The sequence below is a fragment of the Amblyraja radiata genome, chromosome 20, assembly GCF_010909765.2.
Source record: "Amblyraja radiata isolate CabotCenter1 chromosome 20, sAmbRad1.1.pri, whole genome shotgun sequence".
Taxonomy (NCBI): domain Eukaryota; kingdom Metazoa; phylum Chordata; class Chondrichthyes; order Rajiformes; family Rajidae; genus Amblyraja; species Amblyraja radiata.
This window is the reverse complement of record NC_045975.1, coordinates 41,478,498-41,490,745: the sequence shown is the minus strand read 5'-3', so window position 1 is coordinate 41,490,745 and position 12,248 is coordinate 41,478,498. Positions and strand designations below refer to the sequence as shown.

The 12,248-nt window shown below is 43.3% G+C and overlaps 1 protein-coding gene across 2 annotated transcripts in view; it reads right to left on the bottom strand.

The window, feature by feature from the left end:
• sox6 (SRY-box transcription factor 6) overlaps positions 1 to 10,202 on the bottom strand; it is a 651,687-nt gene extending 641,485 nt beyond the window's left edge. The window contains exon 1 of one of the 2 annotated variants that reach the window (XM_033038493.1): positions 10,122 to 10,202. The gene's annotated coding sequence lies outside the window, so the exon portion shown is untranslated. Of the gene's footprint in view, positions 1 to 5,397; positions 5,986 to 10,121 lie in introns of those variants that run through there. The other variant, XM_033038492.1, reaches the window with a different exon arrangement.
• Positions 10,203 to 12,248: the final 2,046 nt, after the last annotated feature.

Below are 12,248 nucleotides of genomic sequence, written 5' to 3'. Positions count from 1 at the left end.
GCTCCCCGCCTCCACAATCTCCTTTCAGACCCACTCGCTCGGCTGCTTTGACTGGTGCCCGCTGTGCAGGGAAATCTGAGCCTGTCAGCGAACCCCGATCTTACAGTCGCAACCTCCCTTCCTCATCTCCCCACAGATCTCTATCCAGCACAAGCGAACTATATGTGTCAAGCACAAGTCTTTCCCCATCCCCCCCTCCTGCTTTTTATTTAAAAATCATTACCCTTGTACATCTTCTGTTTTTGCCTGTTCGCTCCAAACACGGAGGGGCAAGTAGTGTTTGAATGGGCCACACCAGATAAACGGTACACGGGCACATCAACCGGGCTCCCTCCCTCTCAATGGATCACAACCCTGGCCCCGCAGCACCTGCCGTGTTTAAAGCTGGATAGCATGATATCTAGAGTCTAGGGTATATTTCACACAAACCCATCTGGGCTCCGGGTAGAATCTGGAGGAGATGCCGCTAAGTTAGACGCAAGTCAGTGGGAAGAACCAAGCGCTCCGATAGTACACCTCATGTGAAATATTTCAAAACTACATAGAATGTTTTTAAAGTAAACACTACGAAAGCAACTTTGAAACCTGTTGGAATTAAACTGAAGTAAAATGACCCTACAGTAGCCTGGATTATGTCCGTCCCGATTTATCTTGGAGCGGTGCTGAGAGTGAATTAACCCTACACGTGCCAGCGTGCATCGAGGAGACGAAGCACTTGGTGCTAAAATTATATTTGAAATATACATTATTCCCCTCTTGTGCCCGCAACAATAATACGTGCAATTATCACTCTTTCATTTCGAGATTTTATTTTAACCGAGTCGAACTTTCGCCCGTGTGACAGCTAGAACATTTACTTTTCATCGCAACGACTCATCAACCTGAGCTACAGGAGCGATACCAGCTCACTAAAATGGGGGCAATATACCATCTCACTAAAATGGGGGCAATATACCAGCTCACTAAAATAGGGGCAATATACCAGCTCACTAAAATGGGGGCAATATACCAGCTCACTAAAATGGGGGCAATATACCATCTCACTAAAATGGGGGCAATATACCAGCTCACTAAAATAGGGGCAATATACCAGCTCACTAAAATGGGGGCAATATACCAGCTCACTAAAATGGGGGCAATATACCAGCTCACTAAAATGGGGGCAATATACCAGCTCACTAAAATGGGGGCAATATACCAGCTCACTAAAATGGGGGCAATATACCAACTCACTAAAATGGGGCAAGTCCCTTTCATTTTCCCCAACACCAGTTATTTTAGTAACTGCAGAGTCAGCCTTAATTATGCCCGGGTCTCTGGGTGATGAACAAAGCGTAAACCAGCATATGATTACATCGATTTTCTCAAGGATATCTAAAACAAAGGGAATTAATTTTGTTTTACTAGTTAAAAATGCCTTTAGAAATTTGATTTTTACTTTAAACTTCAGAAGGGTGCTGCCCATTGGTTTTAAATTATTCATAGTTTCATTTCATGATAAGTATAACTAAGATGATGAACTACAAGTTGCTGAGAGCCCTTTCCCAATTATTGCCTTTGATTCATATTCTCATTAAGTCCAATTTGTGCTTTAAATCAGACGCGTTTCTTGGACAAACAATAATGCCTTTGCTATTGCCTTAACTAAACTCTAAACGCATTCATCTTATTGTGCGAATATATAAAGATTGTGGGTTGGTTGTAGGTTCAAGTGTAAAAGGAAACCGCAACTTAGGTTGTGTTGCAAATGATCGCTGGTCAAATAACGAATATGAAAAATAGCATGTTAAAATGATATGGGAAACCCAGATTATTGCTTTAAAAAATACTTTGATTTAACAGGTCGGTAGTCAATAGCAATCAATAAAGGGAACAGTCCCTTTATTTAAAGGAGAAGTAAAAATATTCCAAAATTGTTCTTAGTTTATTTTAGTTTACTTAATGTTCCTGAAACTCTTCGCTGTTGTTGTCTCACATTGTGTGCAATATGTGTTAGTTGTTGTAAAAATCCAGCATATATTCAGCCAGCCACACAGAATGTCAGATTCCAAACTACTAGAAATGCAATATATAAGTGACATGCATTTAAAATTAATGTGCTGATATTCGAAATATTTAAATCTACATTTAAAAGCTGCATCTTTCATACTGATAGATTATGTTGTGACTGCTGGAATATAGAATATGAACTAGCCTAATGGCAGATCGCGATTGCAGAATCTATATCTGTCAACAATTTAAATATCACACCCCTGCTGTTGATTCCAAACTTTAGCCTTGTAGCTCCCCGGTAGGCGTTTATTATGTGAAATATATACTGCCTTAATCAAGTCCCCCTGCTGTTCACGGCTGTAGAGGTTGAAGAATGTAAAACGAGAGAGAATAACCCAAGACTCGATGGAGTCTCTTTTTAAGACGCCTCTATAGAGATCCCAGACATTGCAGTTTAACTCTGTAGTATGGGTACAATCTGCTGAATTTGCAATCTAATTATAAATGTGCCATTTGGACCTTCTTTCGGCTTCAGTGCCACCATACCTTATGAGGGAAGCTACTCTAACAGCAAGCAACAAGTCAGACAGCTGTTCAAAACAAAATGCCATCAGCAGATCAACTTATCTTTAACACTGGGACTAGCCGGGGTATTGTTTTACAGACAGGCTCACTGCGTTTAGTTGCCAGCGAAGAATGGTCGTTACTTGAAGAGCGTCGAAAAACAACTTATTAAATCGGCCAATACAAATCTGTGTTGTGCAGTAAAATCACATTAAAGCAAACACGGCGCAGACAGTTTTGAAGGACTGTTGTTAACTGACCACTACAGTATTGTTTGGTCTGTATGCCATGCAAATATTTTCCTCCCAGACGCTCATAATATATCTTATATCCGCAATAAATGATCGATTAGTCGATACAACGGTAGAAATTATGAAGTATCGCGTTTTGACTATCGCGGTGAATGTTGCATTGAATGCAAAGCAAATAATGTCACTGTACCTGGGTACACGAAGCACTAAAGTTTCATTCATTCAAATGCCTAAAATATAGTTTTAATGCAGGTAACAATTAATCAGTCGAGTATACTCGAGATGTCTACTTTTCAGTTTTCTATTTATTCAGCCTATTGATGAAGAAATGGATTTGCACATCAACAAAGAGAAAAACACTCCATGTCAATCAGACAATCGCTATTATCATATATTAATACCAGTCGAAGATGACAATTCTTGTGCATATTAGCATCAATTCAGAAAGTGATGTGCGCGTCATGCTAAAATAATGGGAGAGATGTAATATTACAAATGTTCCAAACCCTTATAATAAACAGATGTGATGCGGTTTAAACACGCGCCTTATCTGCGCTCGACATGCGATTTTTTTTGTAAATGGTGAAAGTTTTGACTCAGTATTTTGGGAAACACCCCTGACCCAAATGTCAGAAAGAGCTAATCTCGTCTCCCCAGGCAACTTTCACATTTACTTTCTCTCCTGCCCACGCCGCCCCCGCCTTCCTCTCACCAAGGAGAGACAAGAACAGCCAGGGCAATAATTGTCTGTTCAAAGTTCCCTCGTTCGGCTTCTCCAAAAACCCAAGTGAAAGTGTGAATAAAAAAAGGATCAGCTATCACAGCGATAACATCGGGGCTTCTGACTAGTAAACAGGCGATGTCCTATTTAGAGATTCCATTTAACGCTTTCCTCCTTTCACACAGTGGGTGGAAGTTATTGCAAAATTTCACAGGGGAAATAAAGGACACCTTAATCTGATTCCAAGTAGCATATCATCGATAGGGCTTCCGAATATAACACCACAAATTACTTTAATGAAACGTGCAAAGTTTGATCAAAAATGTTGGAGAAACTCAGCGAGTGAGGCAGCATCTATGGAGCGAAGGAATAGGTGACGTTTCGGGTCGAGACCCTTCTTCAAACTTGCATGTGTTTTTTAAAAACTGGGGCAATGTATTCAATATTACAATGTATTAAACTAATTTAATGTCAGACGTGATCCTTGTTCAATAAAACTGGATTTTAAAAATAAGGAAAATTAGGTGCATTAATATAAAGCTGTATAAAACTCTGAACAATAGTTATTGTTACCTAATCGATATAGTTCGGGGAGAGGAGAAGGGAGGAGGGGGGGATGAGGGGAGGGGTGGTCGTATCGACCAGTATTTCTATACAATTTTATCAGCAGTGTTTTCAAAGTAAATTTCAGAACTCACGTTCGGTGTCTGTGGTTGACAGGAGAGTGTGATCGCGCCTAGGAAATCTGTATTGGGGAAAGTGGAGCATTGTCTCCTTATGGGTCGCTCTTTCAATGCCTGTTTTATTTTAATTTACGTGCTTGTGCATTCTTTTCGGGTCGATTTGCATATCCCTCATCAGCAGAACTAACTAAAGAAGAGATGATCTCGGACAAGGGCGGGAATGGGCAGAACTGCCGGCGTTATGAACTTAACTAAATATATATGTGGTTTAATATGAAGAGTGGACAAGCACCTTAAACGAGCAGATTGCAACTTTATAATTCTGTAATCAGCGACTTTCCGCGGACGGGCGGGCGGTTTCTAACATCTAGTACCACAGTGTGGACAGAATCGAAATTGCCGCCTGCTTGTTTTGGGAAACTGTTGCTAGTCGCTCCGCTACTGCACGGCTGACCGGCGCAACACAAACTAAACTTCGAGCTCTTCATTCACGCTCCCGCCGCCGCCACACTTTTAAGGGGAGGGGGGGGGGGGGGGGGGGGGGGGGGACGAGTTCACAGCTTTTTTCTGAAACAAAGCGCAATCTCTGGCCGCTTGCACAGACACAGCGCAAGAGGCTGGGCGCCGGGTCAGCCTGCCCCTCGCCAACACCAGATTGCCGGCTTCCTCACTGATTCCCAGCCCACGGAGCGATCGCCTGCCCCTCGCTCTAAGCTGCGGTGCGGCGCTCACAGCAAAGCCCGGAAGGAAGGAATAAGGGGGTTGCTAGGGGGCGAGGGCAAGAGGACTTGTTCCTTGTAAGTGCGGGCAGCAGAAAGATTTGCGATAATTCGCATGGGATTTGATTGCAGATTATAAGAAGATTCAATGAAGTTGCGGAGGGGAGAGAGGGGAGGGAAGGGAAAAAAGAGAGGGGGGGGGGGGGAGATTTGTAAGAACAACCCCTAGGCGCGCTGTCCTTCCACGAACTGACCCTAACCAAATCTCAACAACAACGGAGAGGGAAAGGGAGAGGGAGAGGAGGGAGGAAGGGAGGGAGAAAAAAAAACCCAGCCTCCAGCACACAAGCTTTAAGGAGAAATCCATGGAAATTCACACAGGCAAAAGGGACTCCAGACATAACAAGCAACGCGCGTATACACACACACACACACACACACAACATAAGCGGTTTTGTCCCGGTTACCTTAGAAGCCAGTCTGACGAGAGGCAGCGCCGTGCTATCCCGTGTCGTGAGAAGGATCTAATTTTAAAACAATCGTTACATATATATTTTTTCTTTAAAAAATAACAAAAGAGCAGCAAGGAAGAGCCTAAAGTCAGCTGTGGCGTCCACGGGCCATGGAGAGGTGGGGGTGGGTGATGGGGAGAGGAGGAGGAGGGGGTGGGGGGGGTTCCGAGTCGCTTGCAGAAGTTGCCGAAAGGCTGCAGGAAAATAATATTGCTATTCTCTGAGGAACAAGTGAAGCGATGGTTAGTGCTGTCAATCTTGGCGATCAATTCCAGCGGCCATGTCGCAAGTATTCAAAGCATTTCCCGTCGTGCAACGTCATGAAGTGAATAGCCAGGGCATTGATCTCATGGCTTCCCCCCTTTCTCACCAGCCTTGATGTCTATACGGCTCCCGAGACCAGAGAGAGAGAGGGAGAGAGAGAGGAGAGAGGGGAGAGACTGAGACTGGAGATCACCCAGCCAGCCGCCCCGGCTAATTCACGCTACCACAAGACACAGCCAGCTATTAGCAACCATTCACTGGTCAGAACTACTGAACTTAACTAACACACCACAACAAAACTGAAAGAGGAAAAAAAAATCCCAACTTCCCCCCCTCGCTCTCTAGCCCATCCGCCAGCATTAATTCCCACGCATCTGCCTAATTAATGTCCCTGAACTTTTTGGGGGGGCTTTTTGAAAAGGAAAAGCTATGATATTTTTAATTAAAGAAGCCTCGCCGGCCCTTGGAAGGAAACGCGTGCAGATAGATAGATAGATAAATCTCGGGTTTACATTTGTACAGTTAAAGTAATGATGGCTGGAGAGCGAGCGGGCGGGCGAGGTGGATCTCGGCGGCTGTGGAAAATAAAACCATTGAGGATAATTGATTTGGGGGGGGGTGGGGGGGGGGGGGGTGAATGAACGGCGGTTGCCGGCGATGTGATCTGGATCACAGCGAGAAAGCCAACACTGGGAAAAGCGCTCCAATCATCTGGTGTACAACAATTTCTTGTACTGATATTGTACAACTCGGAAACCTGATATAGTTACACATTAACCCCTTCCCTGCCGCTTCCCGGGCATTTTATAATCAGTCTGATCTAAGTCGATTATCTCAGGGACTGAAAGTGTCTAATTATATTTACAGAGAGGAGAGCAAGGCGGTCACTAGGCATCCTCTTTTTCTCATCTTATCTTCCTCGGGCTTGTACATTGCTATCAAGTATTGCTATTAAAACCCTTTTTTTTTTTAAATCTGAAACTTCGCTGCCCAATCTGGTTACGTAAGTGAAGTTAAGCCTCTAAATACCAGCAACTGTGAAGATGATGCATACAGTAACAGATAGCTCTACCTGGAATCAACGGCGAAACATCAATGGAACTGACACCTAGCTAGTAATGTAATCAATCTGTATTATGTTACAATGCAGCAGTCACGAGGGTATATCCAGCCCCCTCTCCTCTCCCCCCCCCCCCCCCCAACACTGAGGTAGCGGTGATTTCAGACAGATATTATACACACCCCGAGAACTGAGAGACAACAAAATGACCCGACTCACCCTTGCCCGGCAGATGTTATCAACACAGATAAACTCCCAGCTCTCTGTTACAATGATACTCTCTCTGCCGCTCTTCACCGAAGCATCTCATTCGAATTGTAAAGGAAAGGAAGATAGTGAACGTGTAACAGGTACCGTCAGGAAAACTACCACGGCGATCTGTCAATCTGCATATCCCACCTTTGATCATTGAATTAGACACACACACACACAAACACACTGCAGTTGAGATTTCTTCGCATCCACCAGCTTGAATAGAACACAAAATGCCCCAGTGTTGTACTGATGAAAACATAACGCATTGCGAGTCATTTAGCAGATTGTATATTTCAAAGCTGACTGTGAAGCAACTTGATCATAATGATATAAGGCTTTACGCCGGGTAAATAGACACAAACTTTATCCCTACTCTCTGTGAAATACTTCATTTAATTGTAGTTTCGAACTTTTAAAGGATCATTTCAAGCAACGTTGCCAGCGATTCTGGAAACGATATTGACATTTTAAACATCAAGTAAGTGATTTTTCCCTTGACTGATATTGTTTTCATATTAATAATAATTAATTGCATTCTGCATACATTCAACATGTACCGGAATGTGCCTTGGGTCGCACACATATCGAGACAAGACCATCCTCCCTCGTACCTCCGTGCGCCTGTTTTAGGTTTAGATTTACAGATATAGCGTGGAAACAGGCCCTTCGGCCCACCGAGTCAGCGCCGACCAGCGAGCACCCGCTCACACTAATTCTGTTATCCCACTTTCTCATCTAGGCTAGGGGAAATTTTACAGAGACCAATTAACCTACAAACCCTTATAGTATGTATATTTATAAACCTATAAAATAAAAAATATAATATATATTTACACAACTTCAACACAAATTCGCCAGATTAACCTCGAGCTGACGGTATAAATGATCTCCATCGCCACCTAATCAAATGGCGTTTGCGCTCCTCAAGCCGTTGCTGTTAGGACGCTGGACAGTTGGTAGTAATTTCAACTGGAGCTAATATACTTAACAATACCTACACAATATCGCGACTGGGTGTGTGTGTCAATTAGAGTTAAATTAAGTTATTTTCTCGCAGGTCATTTTGCAGTTGACAAGCAGTTCTAGGTAATTGGAAATACTGAAGGTGAATGGGACTGAAAAGTAATGAGTATGGGCCATTCGGATTACACAGGAAGGGAGAGAGTGCCTCTGTGAATGCCTCAACGAGGAATACAAGAACGTTGGTACTTGCAGATTCCAACTGAAAACCTGGAACGAGAATAGGAACAACAGGTTTGACCAAGTACAATGCAGCTTTATTAAGAGCACACCTCTGTACGTCGACTATGGCATGTGGACCAGTGGAGTGTGTGTGACCGCGGTTCAGGCTGGTGCAATGACTCTGCTTGAAAGCAGGAAAGGGAATTTGATGGGGAAAGGGAATTGGTAGCTGGGTATCCGAGGGACACAGCCAATCTCGGAATCGACCTGAATGTCATAACTAGTTGATCTTTATTAGTTGGAGTGTGCGCGGGCGGCGGAGATGCATGCCCGCGATGATGGGCGATTTTTGGCTCTCCAGGGCAAGTTGCGCCTTAAACCGAGCAAGATTTCGGAAGCGATTAAAAACCCCCCAAAATAAAACAACGGCGCGCTGCCAACCCGGCACAAAACGCCTAGATACATCAGGATTATGGACTGGGTCAAAATTAATTGATTGTCATCGACTCCCAATGCCCCCAAAGTGCCGATTTATTGAATGAAATGTCCTCCAATGCCCACCGTGAAGCGGCGCGCCGGGCAATCGCGGCTGCTCAGAATCGCTAGAGCTCGGCAAAGGGCAGTGCGGGGACTCAGCGTGTGTATGTTTTATTGTAAAGAAACTTTTACTTGGCGGCAATGCTCTTGAAGCTGGCAGTTGTCTCAGCCGGGAACAGGTATTGGCTCCGGCTCGCTGTTCTCAATATTTCCAATGCTTGGACCGTGAACGTTGCCGACAGAGCGATGCGCGCAAGAGGATAAAACAGCCCGAACTTTAACAAAGTATGGAGACACGCAGCCTGTCGCAATAGATGCCCTTTTCAAACGACCCAGCACAACGCGGTTTATTAAAAAAAAGTAGTTTAGTTACCTATTAAAAAGTTACATGCAATTTAACACATATTATTTCTTTCCCTGACCCGCTGAGTTACTCCAGCACTTTATGTTATTCTAGCACCGAGACTGAGAGGGGTCTAGCGGGGCGGGTTTTGTTTTAAAACGTAGCCTTGGTTTGAAATATGACTAAGCTGTATTGAACAAGTTTGTGTTACCGGCAAACTGAGGCGAAATCGATACCGCTCCGGCTACCACACCGGCTTTCAGTCACGACTACCGCATTGACATTAACTTGGCCAACCCCTCTCTCCCGCAATCACATTTATTTAAAACAAAGGTGTTTTATTTTTCCTTTTCAACAATCCGCATTCTGAAGAAGTCGAGAACTTGCGTGGGACTGTGCGGTGAGCAGTAAGGAGACGCGTCTTGTGCGAAGGAATGTCTGTCTGAATAGCGGCGGAAAGGTAGAGGCGAAAGTTACCTAGAGAGTGGTCGCGGCGCTTGGAATGAATAGAACATAGCCTGGAATAAGTGCCATATATTTAAAAAGCGACGTCTATCTATTGAACAAACTTACCTGCAAGCGTTGATGAACTAGATTCGGCGTTTGATACAGGGACGTGCAGATAAAGTGAGCTTTAAGTTAGCAGTTATGAATCATTGTTTGGCTTTTTTGCAGCATGACAGTCGTACAAGGGGGAGCAAACATTAGTCAACAATATACAGGATCCTTAAATTATACGCAAACCGCTTAGACATTATTATTTCTGGCCACAAGCTCATTGCAAAAAAATAAAATAATGAAACACGAAGGAATCAAGTCAAAACAGCGCGCAGAATAAGATCTCCCTTTGCACACACAACGCGCCAAGGGTCCCAATCTTTTAATATATGGCACAATATTAAAGAGGTGGAAATGTTAAATAAAGTTTCAGCATTGTATCTACGGCGGTGGTGTGTGTGGGCATGATGGTATTAAGATCACCGCGACACAATACTGTAAATAACATTGGCGTGCTATTAATAGGATGGCTGTACTTACAAGGAAGCTGATGGAAACGCAGATTGTGTTAATGGACGAGTCATCCAGACCGGTGTGAGTAGCGAGGCATTGACAGGCTGAATCTCTACCTTACCAGCTCGTTTACAGCGTCAGCACCCCCACTCCACCCCCCACCCCCCCCCCCCCCCTCCCTCCCCACCCCCACCCAAATCCCTGACTTTCATTTTCACATTCCCTTTGTTCTTTAACGCACGCGTCACCATCTTGCACCAAAAAAATGAATAATTAAATTAAACAGTGTGCATTGAACCTACAAGAGGTTCAAGAATATTCCACCGACTCCAGGTCAATAACAGTAACTTTTCTATAAAATAAACGGAGTTGAAAATGAATTAAAATAAAAGTGATGGTGGATAAATGCAACTGTCACTTTCACTGAACTAATTCAAAGGCATCATTGGAGTTTCACGGGATGGGAGGCGAGGGTGAGAAAGATTATTTTTTACTGACAGGACAAGATCGCCAAGAGTGAAATAAGACAGACGGTGATTTGCAACAATAAGGAGAACACAAAGTTGCTAAATACGACAGAGTGCAACACGAAAAAGTCTTTAGTTACTGACTTTCCTTGAAATACAGACGCCCGGTGCCTGTAGATATCCCGATTGTCTGTTGCACACCGTGTATCTATTTGGAAACGCAGTTTCCTCTCAATTCAATGCAGAAATGGGAATAAAATGTATTTTATTTAGTCTCTAATAGATAGAAAATAAAAACAGCGTACCGATGGACAGCGCTTGGTTTATAAGAACGCTCACACTGCTGTTGTGTTTTTCTTTGGCGAATTGTTATGAAACCCTGCAAGGCAGGCAATGATGGGAGATGGTTACTGGAAGGATTAGCGTCAGATTCTAAACTGTAGCAAGGCATGGGGATACGGCAGTGTAACCCGAGAAACAGCACAGGCAGTAAAGTTAGTACCTGCGGCAGAGAGTGGGGCAATTTAGGCCGGGTAGGAGGTGGGAGGGAGCGGGGAGCGATGGGAGGGGATAAGTCCCTGCCTTAATATTTTGGGCGTTCGCCTCCTGGATCAGCAGAGGACAATTAGATGAAACTTCTAACGATGGCTTCTGAAGTTGTCACATGGATAAAATATTAACCGAAGATCCTTGAGAATGTCTAATGCTAGAGAAGGAATGGACTTCTATGTTTCCTCAGAGAAATAGTCCAACAAAGAGTATTTGTGTCAAAAAGTATTTACCGATTGCAGTAGGACTGCCGAAATTCTATAAATATTAGAATTAACTGAGATTCAAAATGCAATAATTGTTGATCAGAATTCGCAATAATTCGCATTTATTTCCCGCAAATTCGCCCGTATAAAGTCGAATCTTTTAATAACTCTGCAAGTACCTCGAAGGTCCGATTGAAAGGAACAATAGTTACAACGGGGAGTAACAGGTATGTGAAATGATGGATATATCCATTTGAAAATAGTTTGAGTCGCGACGCGATCGGGACAAATACGTTTCGGGAATTGTATATAAAAAGAGGGGAGATATTCACAGTCCCCAATTCCCGAAGCAAGAAGTAAATTGGTAAAGATACATTCACATCACTTAAATCAGCAGGCGTTAACACATCTCATTCCCAGCGAAATCAACAGCGCCTTGTCTTTTCAACGGGACATAACATATCAATTTAGTGGAATTAAAACTATTTAAAGTCATACTTAGAACTAACTGTTGATATTCCTCAACATATATATAATTCAAGCAACATCGAACGTTGACCGCATCGAAAACTAAACGCAGTTTCTAATTCTCAGCGTTGCACCTCACAATGCCTACTGCACGTGTACCAGATTACAGTCGCGAAGTTGCAAATAACTCCCCAATTAGCTAAAGTCCAAACAACCCCCACACAAAGCCGAGCCATTTGTTCATTTAAACGCAACCTCTTGCTTTCCGCCTGTAGTTTATTACTGACTTTCTCCTGCCCAGTCTCATAACTACATAAGATGAAATATCTAAATTATAAATAAATTGCAGATATATATATATATTTTAATGAATTTGCAAGCCTTTATTTCGTTTTTAGACTTTACTGGAGGATATTCGAAGACATATTTGCAGTCTGATTCAGATCGGATATATTTCAAGTTGA